Here is a 19,653-nt window from a genome sequence, read left to right on the forward strand (position 1 = left end):
AGGCTGGCGGCACCACCTTATAGAAATGTAAGAGTCCGAACATCGTTTGTCTGGGTGCGTGGGTGGGTGGAGGCCTCAGGGTTGGTGGTAATATAATTGGGTATCGAACCGCTTCCAAATTGCTGGGTACCAGGTTCCCATACAAATGGAGGTATCAAATCCTGAGTTCTTGATCCTAGATTACTGAGCCACTACACTCTATGCATTTGATGTATTACCTTGTGTTTACCTTGCTAGTCACTCTGGATGAACCCATTAAGACCTGAGGCCGATTCAACAAAATGTCGAACTTTTTCATGTCAAGGACCCCCAAAATGATATGTATTTGGCCGCGGACCCCCAACTCAAAATATGCAAAGATCTGAGTTACAAATGTTCGCTTTAACAATATATATTCAAAGATTTGCACAAATGTTCACGATTTTTCTAAAATAGCCAAAGAAATCTAAAATGACACAGATGAGTTACAGGTCGTAATAGGTTAAGAGCGTCTGCTAAATGCCTAAATTGCAAATTATAAATCTGAAACAATAATCAACTAATCAGTTAAGGGTCCAGCTACTGGCTTTCCATTGTGTTGTCATGGAATAATCATAATACAAGTAAGACGCGCGAACGCTGGAAGCGAACGCAGCTCGAAAATGTGTGTGTGTGTGTGTGTGTGTGTGTGTGTGTGTGTGTGTGTGTGTGTGTGTGTGTGTGTGTGTGTGTGTGTGTGTGTGTGTGTGTGTGTGTGTGTGTGTGTGTGTGTGTGTGTGTGTGTGTGTGTGTGTGTGTGTGTGTGTGTGTGTGTTGCAGGCTGTGTCTAAATTCCTGCACTCTGGCGCCCTCTGGCCCTCTACTAGGCAGTGCATGCACACAGACGGAGACACACACACACAACCCAAGCAGAGTTACATAGTAAGCTCCACTTGGTCGGAGGCGTGGCTTCGCCGCGCCTCCTTCCGCGTTCGCAAATATTCATTACATTCTACTAACATACACAGTATTAGTAAATACTATTTACTTCTGTTGTTTTTTTTTGTTTTTTTTTTTGGAAAAAAAATGTTCAGAACCCAAGATATGATGATTTGAAAATGTTCTGCTACATTCACTTCTTACTGAAAAAGGCTGTATCTCGGCTCCTAAGCACTTTTTTTTTACAATGAATTTTGGCTGTGGCACTCAGAGCCAAACTGACATAAATAAGCTGGGCACTGAACCTGTATAGAACCGAAATGGGGAATCGATAAGAACCGGAGTTGATAAGCAGAATCGGAACCGGAATCGGAATCGGATTAGATAAAATCCTAACGATACACATCCCTAGCAACACGTTCTCACAAATAGTAGTCCTATAATCCTATAGTGAAGAATGGTGCTTGGAGACATTGGCGTTGGTGGCAGGCAGTGGCAATGTGTACACTCTCAGAGTTACAGATCTAAGGGTCCATTTGGAACCCCCTCAAAGAACCTCAAGGGTCACTCGACCACGCTTTGAGAACCACTGGTGGCTGGGCTAAACGTTTGGAGACGTCAGGGTGGGTGGAGGAGGTGTAACGCCCCAGGATTCGAACCTTGGTCTCTCTGGGATAAGGGACGCTAAAGCCAAACATCTTAACCACTAGTCTATAAGAGAGAATCCCCTCCCCTTGCCCCGGGGGTGATTTTTTTATAGCTATACAGTACCATATGTTATTGAAAAAACAGTTTTTGTTGGACGTTACCCGTGAAATATAGATTGTCTCTGACTATGGAATACGCGTCTAGGAATTCTCAAAGTATGCACAGCAGGGGGTATACATATATTATGTTTTGTGTGTGTGCGTGTGTGTGTGTGCGTGTGCATGCATGCCTGCGTTCGTGTGTGCACTCAGTGGTGGAAAACGTATGTTTTACTTAAAGGGATACTTCACTTTCACATAAAATAAACATTAAAAATATATATTTTAAAAAAATGAAAGAAGTTATGGCAAAATAAAGGCCCCCTCACACATTAGTAGGACACTCTAATGCGTGAGGGGGCCATGAATTTTCCATAACTTTTTTCATTTATTTTTAATATATTTTTTAAATGTTTCCCCGGCCCTAAAGTGAAGTATCCCTTTAAGTAAAAGTATCAATACCACAATGCAGAAATACTCTGTTACAAATAAAAGTTCAGTATTCAAAATATACTTGAGTAAAAGTACAAAAGTATAGGTATCAAAATCTACTTAAAGTACCAAAAGCAAAAGTACTGCAGCGCAGAATGTCCCATTTCAGTGATTTCACAAGTTCAAAATGTATAAACAATCTTTTGAAAATAGCATATCTACAAGCTCACAATGCGTCGCATCGCGACGCATTGTGAGCTTGTAGATCTGCTATTTTCAAAGGGCCGAAATATATATAGGGGCTGAAGTGGTTAGTGTCTTTTGTAATAATAATACAAATCTACAAAGTAACAAGCAACTAAAGATTTCATATAATTGTAGTGGAGTAAAAGCACAATATTTTCCTCTGAGATGCAGTGGCGTAGAAGTAAAAGTACTGAAAATTGGAAATACTCAAGTGAAGTAAAAATGTTGTAAATGTACTTGGTTACTTTCCACCGCTGCGTGCACTAGTGGGGGATAAATACAGTACACACATTCCACACGCTGATGCCAGTGACCCCCATCAGAATAATGTTTACAAGCTGGCCGTCCCTCTGGTTCAGGGGTCGACAGTGTAAAGTGAGTTTCTTGCACAGACAGGTCCTCTCCATTCTGATGTTAACCCTTAACATGTCTGTCTCTGTCTTGAATGCCATTGTGGGGGGGTGGGGAGGAGTATTACAGCGGTGATAATCAACCGTTTTAATTTCAAGGACCCCCAGTTTGATAGGCATTAGACCACAGACGAACCCCTATTTGATAGCATTTCTGTCTCTGGAATCCCAATGTGCACTACATTTGTACAAAATGACTAATCGATAGAAAAATAAATTCTATTACTTTTTTTGGGTGAACTATCCCTTTACCCTGTACCGTCCAACAAAAACTGATGTTTCTGATAACATGTTGTGCTGTGTGCTACTTGTATAGCACATCTACACAATTATGGTCTGCAAAAGAAAGGTTTCATATCGGTGCATATCGGAAAAACACAAACACGATTCTGATATATCTGTGATAGACCAATATCGTCCGGGAAAAAAAAGACTCATCGATAAATCATTCTGGCTGATTGAGACATAGACGTATAAGTTATATTTTGGAACATTCACACAGGTGAGGACTGTCCACTCCAGGGCGATGTGTAGAGCTGTGTTGTCTGGGAGATGGAGTGAACAGACGCCTCGCATCAACGCTGCTGTCAGCCAGAAAGCAGAGCGAGCAAGCGGAGGGGAGTCCCTGTAGAATAACTCCTGTCTTTATCGTTGTGTAGCGTGTTACAACCGCTGTTCCAGCTGTTTACCCTGACAGCCAGGGGTTCACAATGGATTTATGTTACCCCCGTCCCCCCGTCCCCTCGCCCTCCTCCCCAAAAGATGCATCAAGCGAAAGCTCTGCGTCAGCTAAAAGCACCGACGCATCAGCTACCTATAACTGCCAGTAACCGTTCTGTTTCTTCACGTGTGGAAGCCGTTTTGTTTCACAACTGGGGAGTTGTTGGACGCAGGCCCGGGTTGGAATCGGAGCCACACACACAGACACACATCAAAGTGGGGGGATGGTTTTGTAGCGGGAGCCGGAGCGTGGTTCTGTAAATGTTTCTCACGCTGCATTGCGGACCACCTCGCATGTGTTTGGACCTGTTTGTGTCTCCGAGGCACTTTGCTCTGTGTTCATCTGCCTCTTTCTGTTTCTCTGTTTACACTAACAGTGCGGCTATATGGGGTTGAATATGGCTTCCCACTCTGTCTGCTGCAGCCCGCTGGATCTAGCCGTTGTTGTCTGTTGCGCTCAGGCAGTGGTGGAAGAAGTACTGTTTTCAGAATGTACTCGAGTAAAAGTACAAAAGTATTGGCATCAAAACGTACTTATAGTACCAAAAGTAAAAGTACTCTGTCCCATTTCAAAACATATGAAAATCTTTTGAAAATAGCAGATCTACAAGCTCACAACAAGCTAGTAGATCGGCTATTTTCATATAGCCAAAGTATATTTAGGGCTGAAGTGGTTAATGCACGTTTTCTAATGATCCAATCCAAATCTACAAAGTAACTGGTAACTCAAGATTTCAAATAATTGTAGTGGAGTAAAAAGTAAAATATTTGCCTCTGAGATGTAGTGGAGTAGAAGTAGAGTAAAAGTATTGGAAATACTGAAATAGTGAAGTAAAAATACCTCAACATTTTACCTAAGTAGCTACAGTACTTGAGTACATGTAGCCTACTTAGTTACTTTCCACCACTGCACTCAAGCAGTGTATTTGGGCTGTTTGCAATTTCTCAATCATCTTGTCCACTCCTTTTTGTTTCTGTTTTAGTAAAGTTGTATATGTAACTTTACTCTTCTACCCCGGTTTCCTGCGCAAGTGCTGACATTTTGTTTTTTTTACCATTGAGCTAAAAGAGGCTGCCTGCTTGCTCAGGGGATAAATGTAATCTTGACCATCAGGTCAAAATTCGTGTCAGATCCTGTGTCTAGGTGACACATGACCTTTGACGATCTAAATGTCTCAATAGAAGAGCAGGGAGACTAAATACAAGTCTTCACAAGTATAGGACTATTAACGTGTGTGTGTGTGTGTGTGTGTGTGTGTGTGTGTGTGTGTGTGTGTGTGTGTGTGTGTGTGTGTGTGTGTGTGTGTGTGTGTGTGTGGGTGTGTGTGTGTGTGTGTGTGTGTGTGTTTTTATTCATTCAAAAAAGTTACATAGTGCCGCTTTAAGTACAACAAAGATGAGTGTTGTATTGTCCAAAGAAGGTTTTTCCAGTCAGGTGCGTAAGAAGCCAAACAAAAGATCAAGAAGACAGAAGGAATGTTCGAAAACCAACATTGCAAAAATAATGTCGACAGCGTTTTGGCAGTTGCAAAAATATTGTACTTTTAATGATGATATATCCATAGTGAGAGAAAAAAAGTGTATAAAACATGTGCTAAACATGCATCTCCACCTTTGCACTTTTTTGGGGGGGTAGCTCTTTTACATTTTTTCAAGATGAATCGTCAGTAATAAAATATATTATTTTGCAACTGCCAAACCTCCGTGGACATTCCTTCTGTTATCGTCTCTGTCGGGTGGAAACCTCATACAGTATGTCCAAAACTGTTACTTTTCAGGATCCACATTCAAAAGCATCAAAAGTAGCAGATCTACAAGCTCTCTACCTTGTGGATCTGCACGTTTTGATGCTTTTGTGTGACGCTGTAGTGTGATCAAGCAGGGCGTTAATTTATATGAAAAAAACTAAAAGTTAGAATATGGAGATAGGAGGTTTCTGCCCGACCGCCACGATTATGTTGTTTCCTTCTGTCTTGTTGATGTTTTAAGTCGGTGTCATTCGTCATGGTATCTGTCGACTTTGAGTCCAGCTGTGACTTTCTTGTTAGTCTTCATTTTTGTCTCTCTCTTGTCTCTTGATCATTATGGGATGTAGCCTGCTGTTTTGGGATGTGCTACTTCCTGTTTGTTGACCCCCCCCCCACCACACCCCGCCCCATAAGCCTTCTGACCAGCCCTGACATCACAAGGTTGTTGTTTACGGTGGAAGAGTCAAGGTGATCTATATTTGTTGAGTTCGATCCAAAACCCTCTGATGTCACAGAGAGAGAGAGAGAGAGACAGACATGTTGTTGTTGTTCGTTGTGGATTTTCACATTTAATGGGGGGTCAGGAGACAACAGCCCCTCCTCCCCCCTCTCCTCCACACACGCACGCACACGCACACACACACACACACACACCCTATAGGCCTGCCCCTCCCCCAACGAGGACAATCCATTTTCTTCCATACTGTCGTACCACTCAAAATATTATTATATCGTAGCCGTAAGACCTTGTACGTCCAAAACCTTGTAATGTCCAAAACTTTCCTTTTTTTATTACTATTTAAAACATGATATAAATTTGTGAAAATAGCCGATCTATAAGCAAGTATGATGAAGTATATAGGGCATTAACTTATGGGGGGAAAAAAACATAACAAAACAGCAGATCTACAAGCTCACAAAGCGTCACATCACAACGCTTTGTGAGCTTGTAGTTCTGCTTTTTTCCCCCCCCATGCGACACTGGCACGCAACTAAGAATAAGTCTGTACTTAACACCTATTTTTATGAGTAATAAGCATACACACACGCACACGCACACACACACACACACACACACACACACACACACACACACACACACACACACACACACACACACACACACACACACACACACACACACACACACATCCTCAAAGATGCAAATATGAACACACACACACACTCTCACAGATTCAGACAAACACATTGCTGCCTGGAAGCTGTAGATAAGAAGAAAGAGCTGTGAGGGAGTGTGTGTGTGTGTGTGTGTGTGTGTGTGTGTGTGTGTGTGTGTGTGTGTGTGTGTGTGTGTGTGTGTGTGTGTGTGTGTGTGTGTGTGTGTGTGTGTGTGTGTGTGTGTGTGTGTGTGTGTGTGTGTGTGTGTGTGTGTGTGTGTGTGTGTGTGTGTGTGTGTGTGTGTATGGGGGGGGGGGGTGTCTACACTACAGGACGTCCTAAGAATGCAAAGCTTCTGAACAACGGGACGAGTTACACACGTTTAGCAGAAGCCTTAAAACACACACACAACCACACACACACGTTAATAGTCCTATACTTGTGAAGACATCTACATTTTAGGCCGGCAATTTTGTAAAAGCCATTTTGACTATTACTTTTGGGTCATTTTTAACCCTGCCGCACATCGGAAATAGCTCACACAACGTGACGTTTTGTGGGATTGTAGATCTACAAATGTATTTATTTGACATTTCACTGGAGGATGAGCCCCTGGAGATGCAGCATCTCGTTTTTTGAGGGGGTCCTCAATTTTGGTGCGTGACCCTGGCGCACAACTAAGTATGAATGAGGCATAATTAGTATTTCCAATCTTCGGTACTTTTCCTTCTACTCCACTACATCTCAGAGGCAAATATTGTTCTTTACTCCACTACAATTATTTGAAAACTTTAGTTACTAGTTACTTTGTAGATTTGGAGTATTATTACAAAACATACATTGACCACTTCAGCCCTATTTAAACTTTGGCTATTTGAAAATACGTTGCATGCTTGTAGATCTAATAATAATAATAATGAATTGCATTTATATGGCGCTTTTCTAAGTACTCAAACTTACTCAAAGCGCTTTACAATGGTTCATTCATTCATACAGGGGGGGGCATTGGGAGGTCTACTACTAAACATCTACTATGTTTGAAAGATTAAATTAAATTCGATTTTATGATAACTCATTCTGCATAATGTACTTTTACTTTTGGTACATTAAGTATATTTGCATGCCAATACTATTGTACTTTTATTCAAGTAAATTCTGAAAACCAGACTACTACTTGTAATAATGTATTTATACATTGCAGTATTGATACTTTTACTTAAGTAAAAACAAATGTAGTACTTTTCCCACCACTGGACATTTGGCCCTCACAAGTATAGTAATAATACGATTACACACACACACACACACACACACACACACACACACACACACACACACACACACACACACACACACACACACACACACACACACACACACACACACACACACACATACGGTACATCACACACGGCACGTCTGCACTTACATACAATCCACACGCTAAGAGCCTAGGGGCGTGTTCTCACAGCATGCATGTGTACAGCGTGTTAATGGAATTAATGTCCCATATGTTAAAACAGACATTAATTATCAATAACCTAACAATAAGCACCCTGGGACAATGAAGCACAAAACAGCGTGTGGCCAAAATATGGAAAATAAATATACTTTTTATGGTAATTCCACCATATGGCAAAGAATATACATTATTTATATATTTTTGGGGATTTCAAAGTTATGTGAAAGCATATTTTGGGCCCTTCAAAAGGAATTCATACAAATTGTATTTTGTTCGACACAAATATATTTCCCCCGGTGGAAAGTTCAAAACACATTTTTAGCATTCTTTTTTAAAGAATTCAAAAATCTTCAAGAATTGTTTAAAATGTCAATCATTTAAAAAATAGCAGATCTACCGATCCGCTATTCATTGCACGACAAAGTATATAGGTCTTAATATTAATCAATTCATATCAATATATATATAAAACATTATCAATATTATATATATTAATAATATATATATGATATTTTGAAGCACGTGAAACTTGCGTAAGTGCTATATGTTGCGTGACGCTGTTGCCATGGACACCAGCGTTTTCCTACATTCAGAAAAACAACAGCAGGACACACACTGCACACACACACACACACACACACACACACACACACACACACACACACACACACACACACACACACACACACACACACACACACACACACACAGCTTGTCTCTCTAACGATGTCATTAGCAGCATGGACTCCATTTCCCTAACGACCCAGCCATAGGAAGACTTCTCAGCATTGTTGTTCCTCCTGGGCCCGCCGCGAGTGTGTGTGTGTGTGTGTGTGTGTGTGTGTGTGTGTGTGTGTGTGTGTGTGTGTGTGTGTGTGTGTGTGTGTGTGTGTGTGTGTGTGTGTGTGTGTGTGTGTGTGTGTGTGTGTGTGTGTGTGTGTGTGTGTGTGTGTGTGTGCGTGTGTGCAGGGTCCTGGTAAACAACAGTGCAACTAAAGGGAAGAGCAGAAGGGGGAAACAAGACCCCTCCCTATGTCCGAGACTGGGACAAACACACACACACACACACACAGACACACACACACAGAGATTCAGAATCGCCTTATCGTGTTACATCACCTCTCTGTTATTTTGGGTATTCAATGAATATATATTTTTTTTATAGCTCCGATCAGACGATAACTGATCCTCCCCCCCCCACTCTCTCCTCCCTCCATCTCTGCTCTCAGTAGGGCCCCACTTCTATCTGTGTGTGTGTGCGTGTGCGTGTGCGTGTGCGTGTGCGTGTGTGTGGGTGGGTGTGTGGGGTGGTGTGTGTTCATCTTGTTTATTAGCCAACATGGCCTCTGGCACGCTGCCCTACAGTTGTAGTAGTAGCAGCAGGTGCAGCCAGACAGAACAACACGATGACAGAGATCAGATCCCAGGTCAGCTTTAAGAGACATGAGTGCCGATCCTACAAATGCCTTCTGAATCAGCAGTTCTCACACTTTTGTTAAGAAAAATGTGATTGGGTGAATGTAATGCACAATCTATGTAAAGCGCTTTGGATAAAAGCGCTATATAAATGCACCATTTACCATAAATGCAACATTTACATAGCTAGGAATCTGCCTCAGTCTCTTCCCATTCAGCTACGGGCGCTCTACGATGACATCCATGTGAGATGGTTGGGTGACCGTGTGTGTGTGTGTGTGTGTGTGTGTGTGTGTGTGTGTGTGTGTGTGTGTGTGTGTGTGTGTGTGTGTGTGTGTGTGTGTGTGTGTGTGTGTGTGTGTGTGTGTGTGTGTGTGTGTGTGTGTGTGTGTGTGTGTGTGTGTGTGTGTGTGTTTGGAGAAGGAGGTGACAGGGTTGCCGCAACGTTTGCGTGTGTGCATCCGTTTTCTTTGCATGTGCGTGCCTGAGTGTTTCAGTATGTGTTACCTACGTAATGTGTCCTATTGCTTTCACACTAGCGGTGACAAAGTTACAAAATGGCCTATAGCGTGACCAGCTGCTCAAAGCCACAGTGTGTAAATAAATGAAAAGGGCTCAATAGTACTGGGAACCCATTAACGGCAAGAATGAGTTATTCTTCCACTTACGGAACGGAGCAGGAATTGAAGTGGAGTGGGAACGGACGGCTGAAACAAAAACGTATGATTGATTGACGCTTCTACTGCGTCATCGGAGCGCTGGAAAAAGCCAGCTCAACTTTTGATTTTTAGCAGCAGGCCCATCGCACAGTGACCAGCGTCACTTTGTATAGCTTCATGTTTCTGGCTTCCACTGAAAATGACTTGACCTTGACCTTGATCTATGTGTGTGATTGTGTATGTATGTACAGTATGTATACTGTGTGTTTATATAATGTGCGTGCGTGCTGTAGAGGGATGGGTTTTACCGGTGGTTCTCAAAGTGGAGAACTCAAGGTTCCTTGGGGGGGGGCGGGGGGGGTCTAAACGGGGTCCAAATGGACCCCCAAGTGGACCCTTACAGGTCTGTAACTATGAGCCTCACAGTTATAGGGAGTTCAAATGAAAACGTTTGAAAACCACTGGTCTTTATCCGTGTGTGTGTGTCTGTGTGTGTGTGTGTGTGTGTGTGTGTGTGTGTGTGTGTGTGTGTGCGTGTGTGTGTGCGTGTGTGTGTGTGTGTGTGTGTGTGTGTGTGTGTGTGTGCGCGCGAGTAAGAAAATTGGGTTTAAATAGCACTCTTCTCACAGAGAGAACTCACGAAGTGCTTTGCAGACAGTGGGATTAAAAACAAATATCGAAGCAGTTAGAACAGAAAAAGCCTGTACAACTCAAACAGGACAGCAGACAACAACACAAACATGGACATGTGTGTGTATGTGTGTGTGTGTATGTGCGTGTGTGTGCCTGTGTGAGGTCCGGTGCCACGGGGCTGGGACGGTGTGTGGGGGTGGGTTTGGGTTTGGGGTCGGGGGGAGGGGGGGGTGGTGTTATGGGATGGGGGGGGGGGGGTCCTGGTTGAACCGGTGGAAAAGTCCTCCTCCTCGGCCCGCGTTTCCTGTGGCTCTCCATTATCAGGCCCCGTTGATCCCTGCAGCTTTTCCTCCCTACTTCCTCTCCCACTTCCCCTCACTTCCACTCCACTTCCCCTTCTCCCACAGTCCCCTCGCAGACCCCATGAATCACGCCCGCTGCCACCGAGAGAGACGCCGTAAACCATGTGCACACACACACGCACACGCACACACACACACACACACACGCACACGCACACGCACATACACACATCGCCACAGCAGCAGACTAACGCATAAGTTCAGTGACTCACCATATATTATCGTCTCTGTCCGGTGGAAAACTGTTACTTTTCACGATTAAAATTCAAAAATAGCGAAAGTATCAGATCTACAAGCTCCAAACGCGTCGCTTCGCTCCGCGTTTGGAGCTTGTAGATCTGCTACTTTTGATGCTTTTGTGTGACGCTGTGGTATGATCAAGTAGGGCGTTAATTTACGAAAAAAGAAAAAAGTTAGAATATGGAGATAAGAGTTTTTTTGCCCAACAGTAACGTCGCGTCCTGGGACGTGCTGGCCACTGGGAAATTTTGGACAATTCCAGAAAGGCCTCTCCATTCCAGGCCGACCAGGCCGGCCGTTTAAAAACGGCCGAAATTAAGTACCGGGCGGCCAGCCGTTAAAAAAAAATCCGGTGCGCGGCCATTGGCCGTGCACTTTACGGGCCTCTCTATCTGAGATTCCCAGGCTGAATTAGGGGCCCAGCACGTCCCTACGTCCTGCCGCCGTGCTCTGAGGTCATTTCTCCCTCTGTGCTGCCGGTGCCAACGTACTGCAAGTCAATGCCAGGCGGCGCTCGCTACGCATGGCCAGATCTCGACTGGATGACGGACGGTGTTTAATCAGGGTTCTCCGTGGCGTGCTGAAGGTAGAGAGCGTTACACTAATGCAGCGTTGGTTCAGTTAGCATCAGATATATCTGCTGTCTTCCCTTTATACGTCTTGCATGCCAGTCACTGTAACCAGAGGCAAGACAATTGCTGAATCTCACAGCAAACTGCTCTGCTGCATCAGTCAGGAATCCAGGAGAAAAAAAAGCCTCAGATGTAATAGTCAGGGATCCAGTCACCCAAAATGTGACAGAACCTGACATGGCATGCTATACTTTTTATTTGTGTTTTTTCTATCAATTTGGTCATTAAGGTCCACTGAATGAGAGGCCGGAAAGCGGGAAAAGAAATGATGGATGTATAATGAAGCCTTTAGTCTTTTGACCGTGTGATGTGATAAAAAAAATATTTCTTAAAGTCCTAGTAGGTTATGTAGGCTGTCAATAAATGCATCCCAGATACACAGAACACATGTGTGAACATCATCAAGTTAAGAAATACACTCATAAAACCATTCCAAATGATTTATAGTTATTCTTTGTACAAACAAATACACCAGTTTTGCCCCCCCCCCCCCCCCCATTATTTTCATCTTAAACTTCAATAGTAATCAACTTTGCTATAGGTTATGACATCAGCCAATGTGTCATTCTATTGAGCAATCTTTATGGACATTCCACACTAAACATTATTAAAAATCAACCCAAAATCAAAGGATCTGTTGTGACTTTATTACCCTTATGCTCAAAATTCCTAGTAAATGACGCTTCCCTGTACATCTTGGATGCCAGTCAGGAAGTGGGCCTCACTGTAACTGAAGAGCAAGACAATCTGACTCTTGAATCTCACAGCAAAACTGCACATCAGTCAGGAATCCAGGAAAAAAAAAATCCTCAGTGTTATTTTAACTGAGAGTTGTACAACGGGGTCCATTTGGTTCAATTTGTACACTCTCAGAGGATTTGTACTGTGCAGGAGAACAATAGAAGGGACATAAGTGTACTACTGCGAGCGTACAGACAATACACACAGACATGTCTGAAGGCCATTTGATTACACAGCACCTGTTGATAATGTGTTGCTATGTGGTTGATGAGTGCGATGCTAGGGGGTTGCTATTGTGATGCTAAGTGGTTGATGATGGTGATGCTAGGGTATTGATGATGTGATGGTAGATGGTTATAGTCTCGCGACTAGAGCCAGCGATTTTCAAATGCTTCCGTCATACAGTCTGGACTCTGGAGCATGGAAGCTCTGAAAATGATCTTGTATACATTTACCTCTCCTTGTGGTCTCCTGATAGATGTTTTTTCAGGCCAATTTGTAAAGAAACCAGTGATACACATTCTGTAATGGATGGTGTCAGGGTATTCCACATTTTGGTGGCAGAGCAGTAGAATGAGAACTTTCCCATGTCTGTTCTAAATTCGGGTGGTACCAGCTCACGGTCGCTCCCTCTAGTATTGTGGCTGTGGGTGTCACTCATGTCGTGGTTGTGGTGAGTGGATCGGCTCGGGCGGTTCAAGCCCCAGCGGTCAGTCACACTGTTTACGCCGACCGGACCCCTCATACAGACTAAAACACCGGGCTTTGGGGGTCTGTCTCGCCTGTCGTCAGCTGTGATTGGATCCTAATGGGCTCTTGGCAATCCCACATGGGTTACCAGGCCAACGTAAACAAACACGATCCCTATACCTGATGCTCTGCTGCGGGGGGGGGGGGGGGGGCTGTTGGTCAATAAACAGGACTGAATGTGATCCTCAAACAACAACCCTCTAGTGGTGGTCTCCAATGGGAACCGATGGGAGGTGGGAGGGCTGCACAACAAAGGAGACAAGATAAATTAAAAAAAGAATGTTTCAGTGTTCATCAGATGGTCTGTGTCTTTTTATATGAGACAGACAGACAGACAGACAGACAGACAGACAGACAGACAGACACAGAGAGAGAGAGAGACAGAGAGAACACGTATAGGAAAATAAACCCAGGACGGACATCGAGGGGGAAGGCAGTGAGAGAGGTGTTGTGGAGGGAGGGAGGGAGGGAGGGAGGGGTTGGTGTCTGATACATGACTAATCTTGTTGGCTTCTAAAGCGGTGAGCAACAGTAAATCTTCCTCACAGGTTTTCCAGGACACGTAACACATGTACACGCCGTTGATCGATAGCAGCACTAGTAATGGGTTCTTCCCAGTACGACTAGCCTGTAGCCTCGCCTCCCCTCGCAGGGACGGACGGGCGAACGAGACACACACACACACACACACACACATAAATACTGTACATACAGAGCTCCGCAGACAGACAGAGAGAAACTAGAGACGGAGGGGAAAGGGAAGCACTTAGGTGCGCTTGATATCCCATCAGCAGTAATACACAGAAAAACACACACCCATACAGCAGCGTTGGGCAAGTCCTAATAATAGGGAAACATTTGATGAAATTAGGCGACAACAGACGATCTACAAGCTCGGTCACAGCGCGCTGTGTCGTGAGCTTGTAGATCGGCTGTTTTCGGCGAAAAGGTTTGGTGTTGAGGGAAACAAGGAGGGTGGGGGGGACTGGGGGGACCCCATGCTCAACAAGGTATATAGGGCAGGGGTCTTCAGCGTTTTTCAGGCCAAGGACCCCCTAGCTGAGAGAGAGACGAAGCAGGGACCCCCCCCCCCGCTACATATTGTATTCATGTTTTCAGACATTTAACCACTTAAACCATATTTTGTAAACTTGACCGTCGGCTCTGTACTTGGTCTGCTCTTTTTTCCCCCTACACTAAACCTCTTTGCCGAAAATAGCCGATCTACAAGCACACAACGCCTCGCAGCGCGAGGCTTTGTGTGCTTGTAGATCGGCTATTTTTGTAGGTCGGCTATTTTTGGCTAACGTTCCCCCCAGAATAGGGATGATAGGATTCAAGTGGTTAATAGTGTAAAAGAAAGTCCCTATCACACAAAGAGTTTGGAGGCCCCCCTGCAGTATCTCTGATAGGGGCCCCTAGAGGTCCCGGACCCCCTGTTGAAGACCCCTGATATAGGGTTTAAGTGGTTAAGTCTTGCGGGGAACATTTGAGAGACGTGTAACTCTCATTTACAAATGCAGCTGAGAAAAGACAAGCAGCGCAATAGCATTCAAGTCTAATCTACCACTCACGGTCAAATATCACAAATTAAAAGATAAAACTATCACAATTGACAGATTTAGTGTCAGACATTCAAATTGATTTATGGTCTTGAAGGTGGGTCCTTTCGCTGCGGCTCCTTTCAGGCCAGAACCTAGAGAGGCTAGTGCCAGATTTGAATGAATTCAGTGGTGATGTAATGCTTGGTAGTTTCCTGATAAGTGCTTTGCTTGATGAAGAGATATGATATCTGCTTTCCTCGCTGGGACTTCCAGCGTTCCCCTTTCTGACCGACGTTCCTGGGAACCCAGAGGAACCGTGTGTGTGTGTGTGTGTGTGTGTGTTCCAGACTGTACTATTATACGCACGCACAGACAGACAGACATTGCTGTAAAAACGTTTGCCAGGGATTTTGAGAAATGTTTCTCCTCTGGGCAGGCGGCCGGCCCGGGCCCGGCGGGCAGGGCAACAGCGGTTCAGCCTCAAACAGAGATGTCTCTGACTTATCCTCTCTCGCCATCAGGCAGATCGTCTGGAATTTCCAGCCGAGAGCCAAAAGAACGAGAGCTTTACTCTTATCTCTTGTTTTGAACTCTAAAACGGTTTATCAGGGATGGATTTTGTGTAGTGTAGCGAAGAACCCAGACACAGCAACGTACTGTGTGTGGGTGTGTACATATACACAAACACGTGAAACCTGTGTGTGTGTGTGTGTGTTTGTGCATGCCAAGTGTGCATGCAATCACGTCCATGGCAGCGGTGTCTGTGAGTAAATAGGTGATTTGGTAAACGCTCCCCGTGCAACGGTATGGGTTTTTACAGGGATAACAGGAATGCGTGCGCCTTTCCTGGAGGTCGTACATCAACATGGCAGATGTTTCCTAGAGGATGGGACCGAGTCCCCCCCCCCCCCCCCCTACTACCTTAATTGCTGTTTGTTTTGTCTCCCCTCCCCTCCTCTCTCCCGTTTAACTTTTTTTTTCTTCTTCTTTCGTTTGGTCCTGCGTCAAACATCTGAGGCGCATTTTTCAAGAAACCAAAAAAGGAGCTGCAAATTGCATGCAGCATATTTGGCTCTCAGTACACTCTGGGGGGAGGGGGAGGGAGGGAGGGGGGTGGAGGCGGTAGGGTATTGTTTCCAAGCTTTTATCCTTTCCAAGCATTTGATCTCTCTCCTCTCTAGTCTCGCTCCCATCCCATGTGAATGAATGTTGCGCACGGCGTAGCGGGGGCCCCTTATGGAAGCTCAGTCTGTGTTAACCGCTTATAGTCCTATACTGTATGCCTCGGTGTACGATGAATACCACGAATAGCCCGTCTGCAAGCTCATGACATGACATGAGCCCAGAATAGGGACACTAGGGTTCATGTTAAATCTGTCAAGATCAAAATGTTTATTGTTTTACTTCGTTTTTAATTGTATAATACTACTCAGGCCTACTCAGTGGGCCGGCAGTGGCTCAGGGGATAGAGCGGCTGACTGGGAGTCAGAAGGTTCGCAGTTTGATCCCAGGCTCCCAGTGTTTAAGTGTCCTTGAGCAACCGCACAGTCCGCACTGAACCCCTAACTGCTCCCGATGAGCAGATTGGGGCCTTGCATGGTTTCCTCCTCCGTCGGTGTGTGTGAGGGTGTGTGTGAATGGGTAAATGTAATGCACGCTGTAAAGCGTGCATTACATTTATTTATATAGTTGCTGTCAGGCAGAAACCTCTTATCTCCATATTCTAACTTGTTCTGTTCTTTCGTAAATTAACATCCTACTTGATCATACTACAGCGTCACCCAAAAGCATCAAAAGTAGCAGATCTACCAGCTCGAAACGTGGCTCGGAACACGGCTCGATCGGCTACTTTTGCTATTTCTTAATTTGAATCCTGAAAAGAAACAGTTTTGGACATATGAGGTTTCCACCCGACAGAGATGATATTATAGATACGTTCATTTTGACGGCGATAGGTATATTCTCTGCTTCTCTTTTCCTTCGGCTGCATTGTAAAATGATGTTCCCCGCCGAGACTCAAACAATGGTTTAAATTGGAGTGAAACGAAAATGAAACTAAGAGGTGTACGATCTGAGATCCACGCAGATCAGAGACTGAAGCTGTTGGAGTTTTTACATGCACAGTTGCTGTGTGAGCTGAATGGGAACTCCAAGCGACTGGAAAGACCCAGTGGTGCAGTAACTACTTTATACATGTATGTACATTTACTCAAGTACTGAAAGTGCTGAGATTTTTACCATGAGCTAATAGAGCCTGCCTGCTTGCTCAGGGGATAAATTGAATATTGACCATCAGGTAAAAACCTGTGTTAGATCCTGTGTCTAGGTGAGACATGACCTTTGACACGATCTAACTGTCTCAATAGAAGAGCAGGGAGACAAAATACAACCACCCCAATTGTATACCTAAGTTGTATTGTATTAACATACTCTACCATACAGATAGGACATAATTACATATATATATATATATATATATATATATATATATAAAAGTTACATAGCGCCACTACAAGTAAGACTTACTTGTAACAGAGTATTTATTGTGGTATTGCAACATTTTACGTAGGTAGAAAATCATAGTACTTCTTCCATTACTTATTTACTCGCTTACTTAATCTTCCACCAGTGGAAAGACCCATGCAGGTACTTAGAGAGAGAGGAGTCTCTCTCTCTCTCTCTCTCTCTCTCTCTCTCTCTCTCTCTCTCTCTCTCTCTCTCTCTCTCTCTCTCTCTCTCTCTCTCTCTCTCTGGGCGTGTTGGAAGGTTTCGTCACGCTGTAAATCACCCTGTAAAGCAACTGAACGCACATAAAACATTCATGTACCGCTTGGAGAAATAAACTTTCAAATTAACGAGTGTGGAGTGTACTTTATGTGACTTGACGTGTGTAGCTAAATATACACAGTGTGCTCGCGCGCGTGTGCGTATGCGTGTGCGTGCGTGTGTGCGTGTGTGTGTGTGTGTGTGTGTGTGTGTGTGTGTGTGTGTGTGTGTGTGTGTTTACACTCCACATTAAACAAGGTAATTTGGCGATTAAGCCAAAAAGTGCAGACGGAGGGGAAAGATCCAACATGGCCGCAGGTTTAGGTTCCTTGTTATGCAATAAACAGCAGCAGCAGCAGGCAGGAGTGTGCCTGTGTTTTCATGTCAACACTGGGCCTGTTCACCAAAGGGACACACGCACGCACGCACTCGCACACACACACCCACACACACACACACACACACACACACACACAGCTTTGGTTTTTCCTCTCTGACCTAGAGTTCTTGTCAGCTGTAATTTCACTGGTCTTGCGTAGCCAGAGGGGACATGACGTTTGACGTCTTGTTTTCATATCAATGTGGATCAAACTTCTGTTAAATACGTTCTTTCCAAACAAGCATTTACAGTATCGACAATGTGAACGGCAAAACGTCCCCTCAAGCAATTTAGGAAATGATATGAATCTTTTTTCTTTTTTTTTAAACAAAGGGGAGAGGTTGTTAAGCTGGAACCACTGACATGACAGAGCACATCGTCACCTTGCTAAACTACGTTTTTCAGAAAAAAATGATATTTCTTAATCATTTCACCCAAAACGTTTATAACAAATTATGACTATTAACATACAAATAACACTGTCTGTCATTTATGTAACATAAGAGATTTAAATAGGTTTTTGGCCATTTTTTGGCCTAAGTCACAAAACCATGTGACTTAGACCAAAATAATTGCCTATTTTGGCCTAAGTCACACTATGGGAGATAGGCCATTATACTAAAAGGGGAGGGAACAGCATGATCCTTTTCAATTAGGAGATTTTTCCAGAGGTGGCCAGTGTCATGGGGAGCTGACTTAGGCAAAAATATACTTTTCCTCAAATAATTACTTAGGCCATTAGTTTAGCAGTACATTTGTAAATGTAGCTATACTGTATGAAAATAAAGTATTTTTTCATATGATACTGCATGTATCAACCCAGTACAACCACAGTCTTAAGTGCCATTCAAACTGAGCTATAACTATAACTATATCGTTCGCCCGCCGCCCCCCCCCCCTTATTTGTGAGCTGGTGTCATGCACCTACAATCACAGAATGAAGTGCTGATAGAATCCCACACAGAGCTCCATTCATGACAGGAAACGTATTTCTGCACACAGCAACTTGATTCTTTAGATTGTTTACAACAACATCAGCCAATCAGTGGCCAAGGTCACGCAAACCTGGAGAGACCTAGCAACCAGAGTTTTGCTTTCATTCATACGCAATATCTCAAAATAACCTCCCAGGCAAACGGGAGTTTTTTCTTGATGTTTTTAGCTAAACATGAAGCATGGAATAAAAGGTTTAACTGAGGTTTATGTTGGATTCATCCGTCTCATTTCACAGCCATGGAAAACAAATTTGTACATTTTACTCCCCGAAGTACATAGATACTTCCGTTTTTCAATACTTTGTTTCAATACTGTGTATTCTAATGCAGCGTGTATTCTCTTTGACAGAAATCTCAAAATAACCTCCCTGCTACATCGTTTTTCTTGATGTTTTGATCCAAACGTGAAGCACGGAATAAAAGGTTTAACTGAGGTTTATGTTGGATCAATCAGCGTAATTTCACAGCCATGGAAAACAAATCAAAATGAGTTATGCTTTTTTTCACCCTTGTTTTCATCCTATTCAATGGCTTGACATGTTACTACGTTGAAATCACCGCAGACTAAATATTGACAGAAGAAAAGGACATTGCGGTCCAACCATTGTGTCCAAAGTGTACTAAAAGAAAATACATTGCAACACATGCCTATAATAATCCATCGGTATGCAAATGATGCATAATTATGCATTTTAGCACTTATATTTCTTGAGGGTGTTTGCAGTTTTAACCACTTAAACCCTATATACTTATTTG

General features: G+C 43.7%; 1 protein-coding gene across 1 annotated transcript in view; it reads right to left on the reverse strand.

Moving 5' to 3' along the window:
* Positions 1-5,302: 5,302 nt before the first annotated feature.
* Positions 5,303-19,653, reverse strand: part of ino80 (INO80 complex ATPase subunit) — a 202,127-nt gene continuing 187,776 nt past the window's right edge. Inside the window, exon 38 of the transcript XR_013934768.1 lies at positions 5,303-5,356. The gene's annotated coding sequence lies outside the window, so the exon portion shown is untranslated. The remainder of the gene's footprint in view (positions 5,357-19,653) is intronic.

Source organism: Gymnoscopelus braueri, assembly GCF_963280865.1.
Source record: "Gymnoscopelus braueri genome assembly, chromosome: 16".
Lineage (NCBI taxonomy): Eukaryota > Metazoa > Chordata > Actinopteri > Myctophiformes > Myctophidae > Gymnoscopelus > Gymnoscopelus braueri.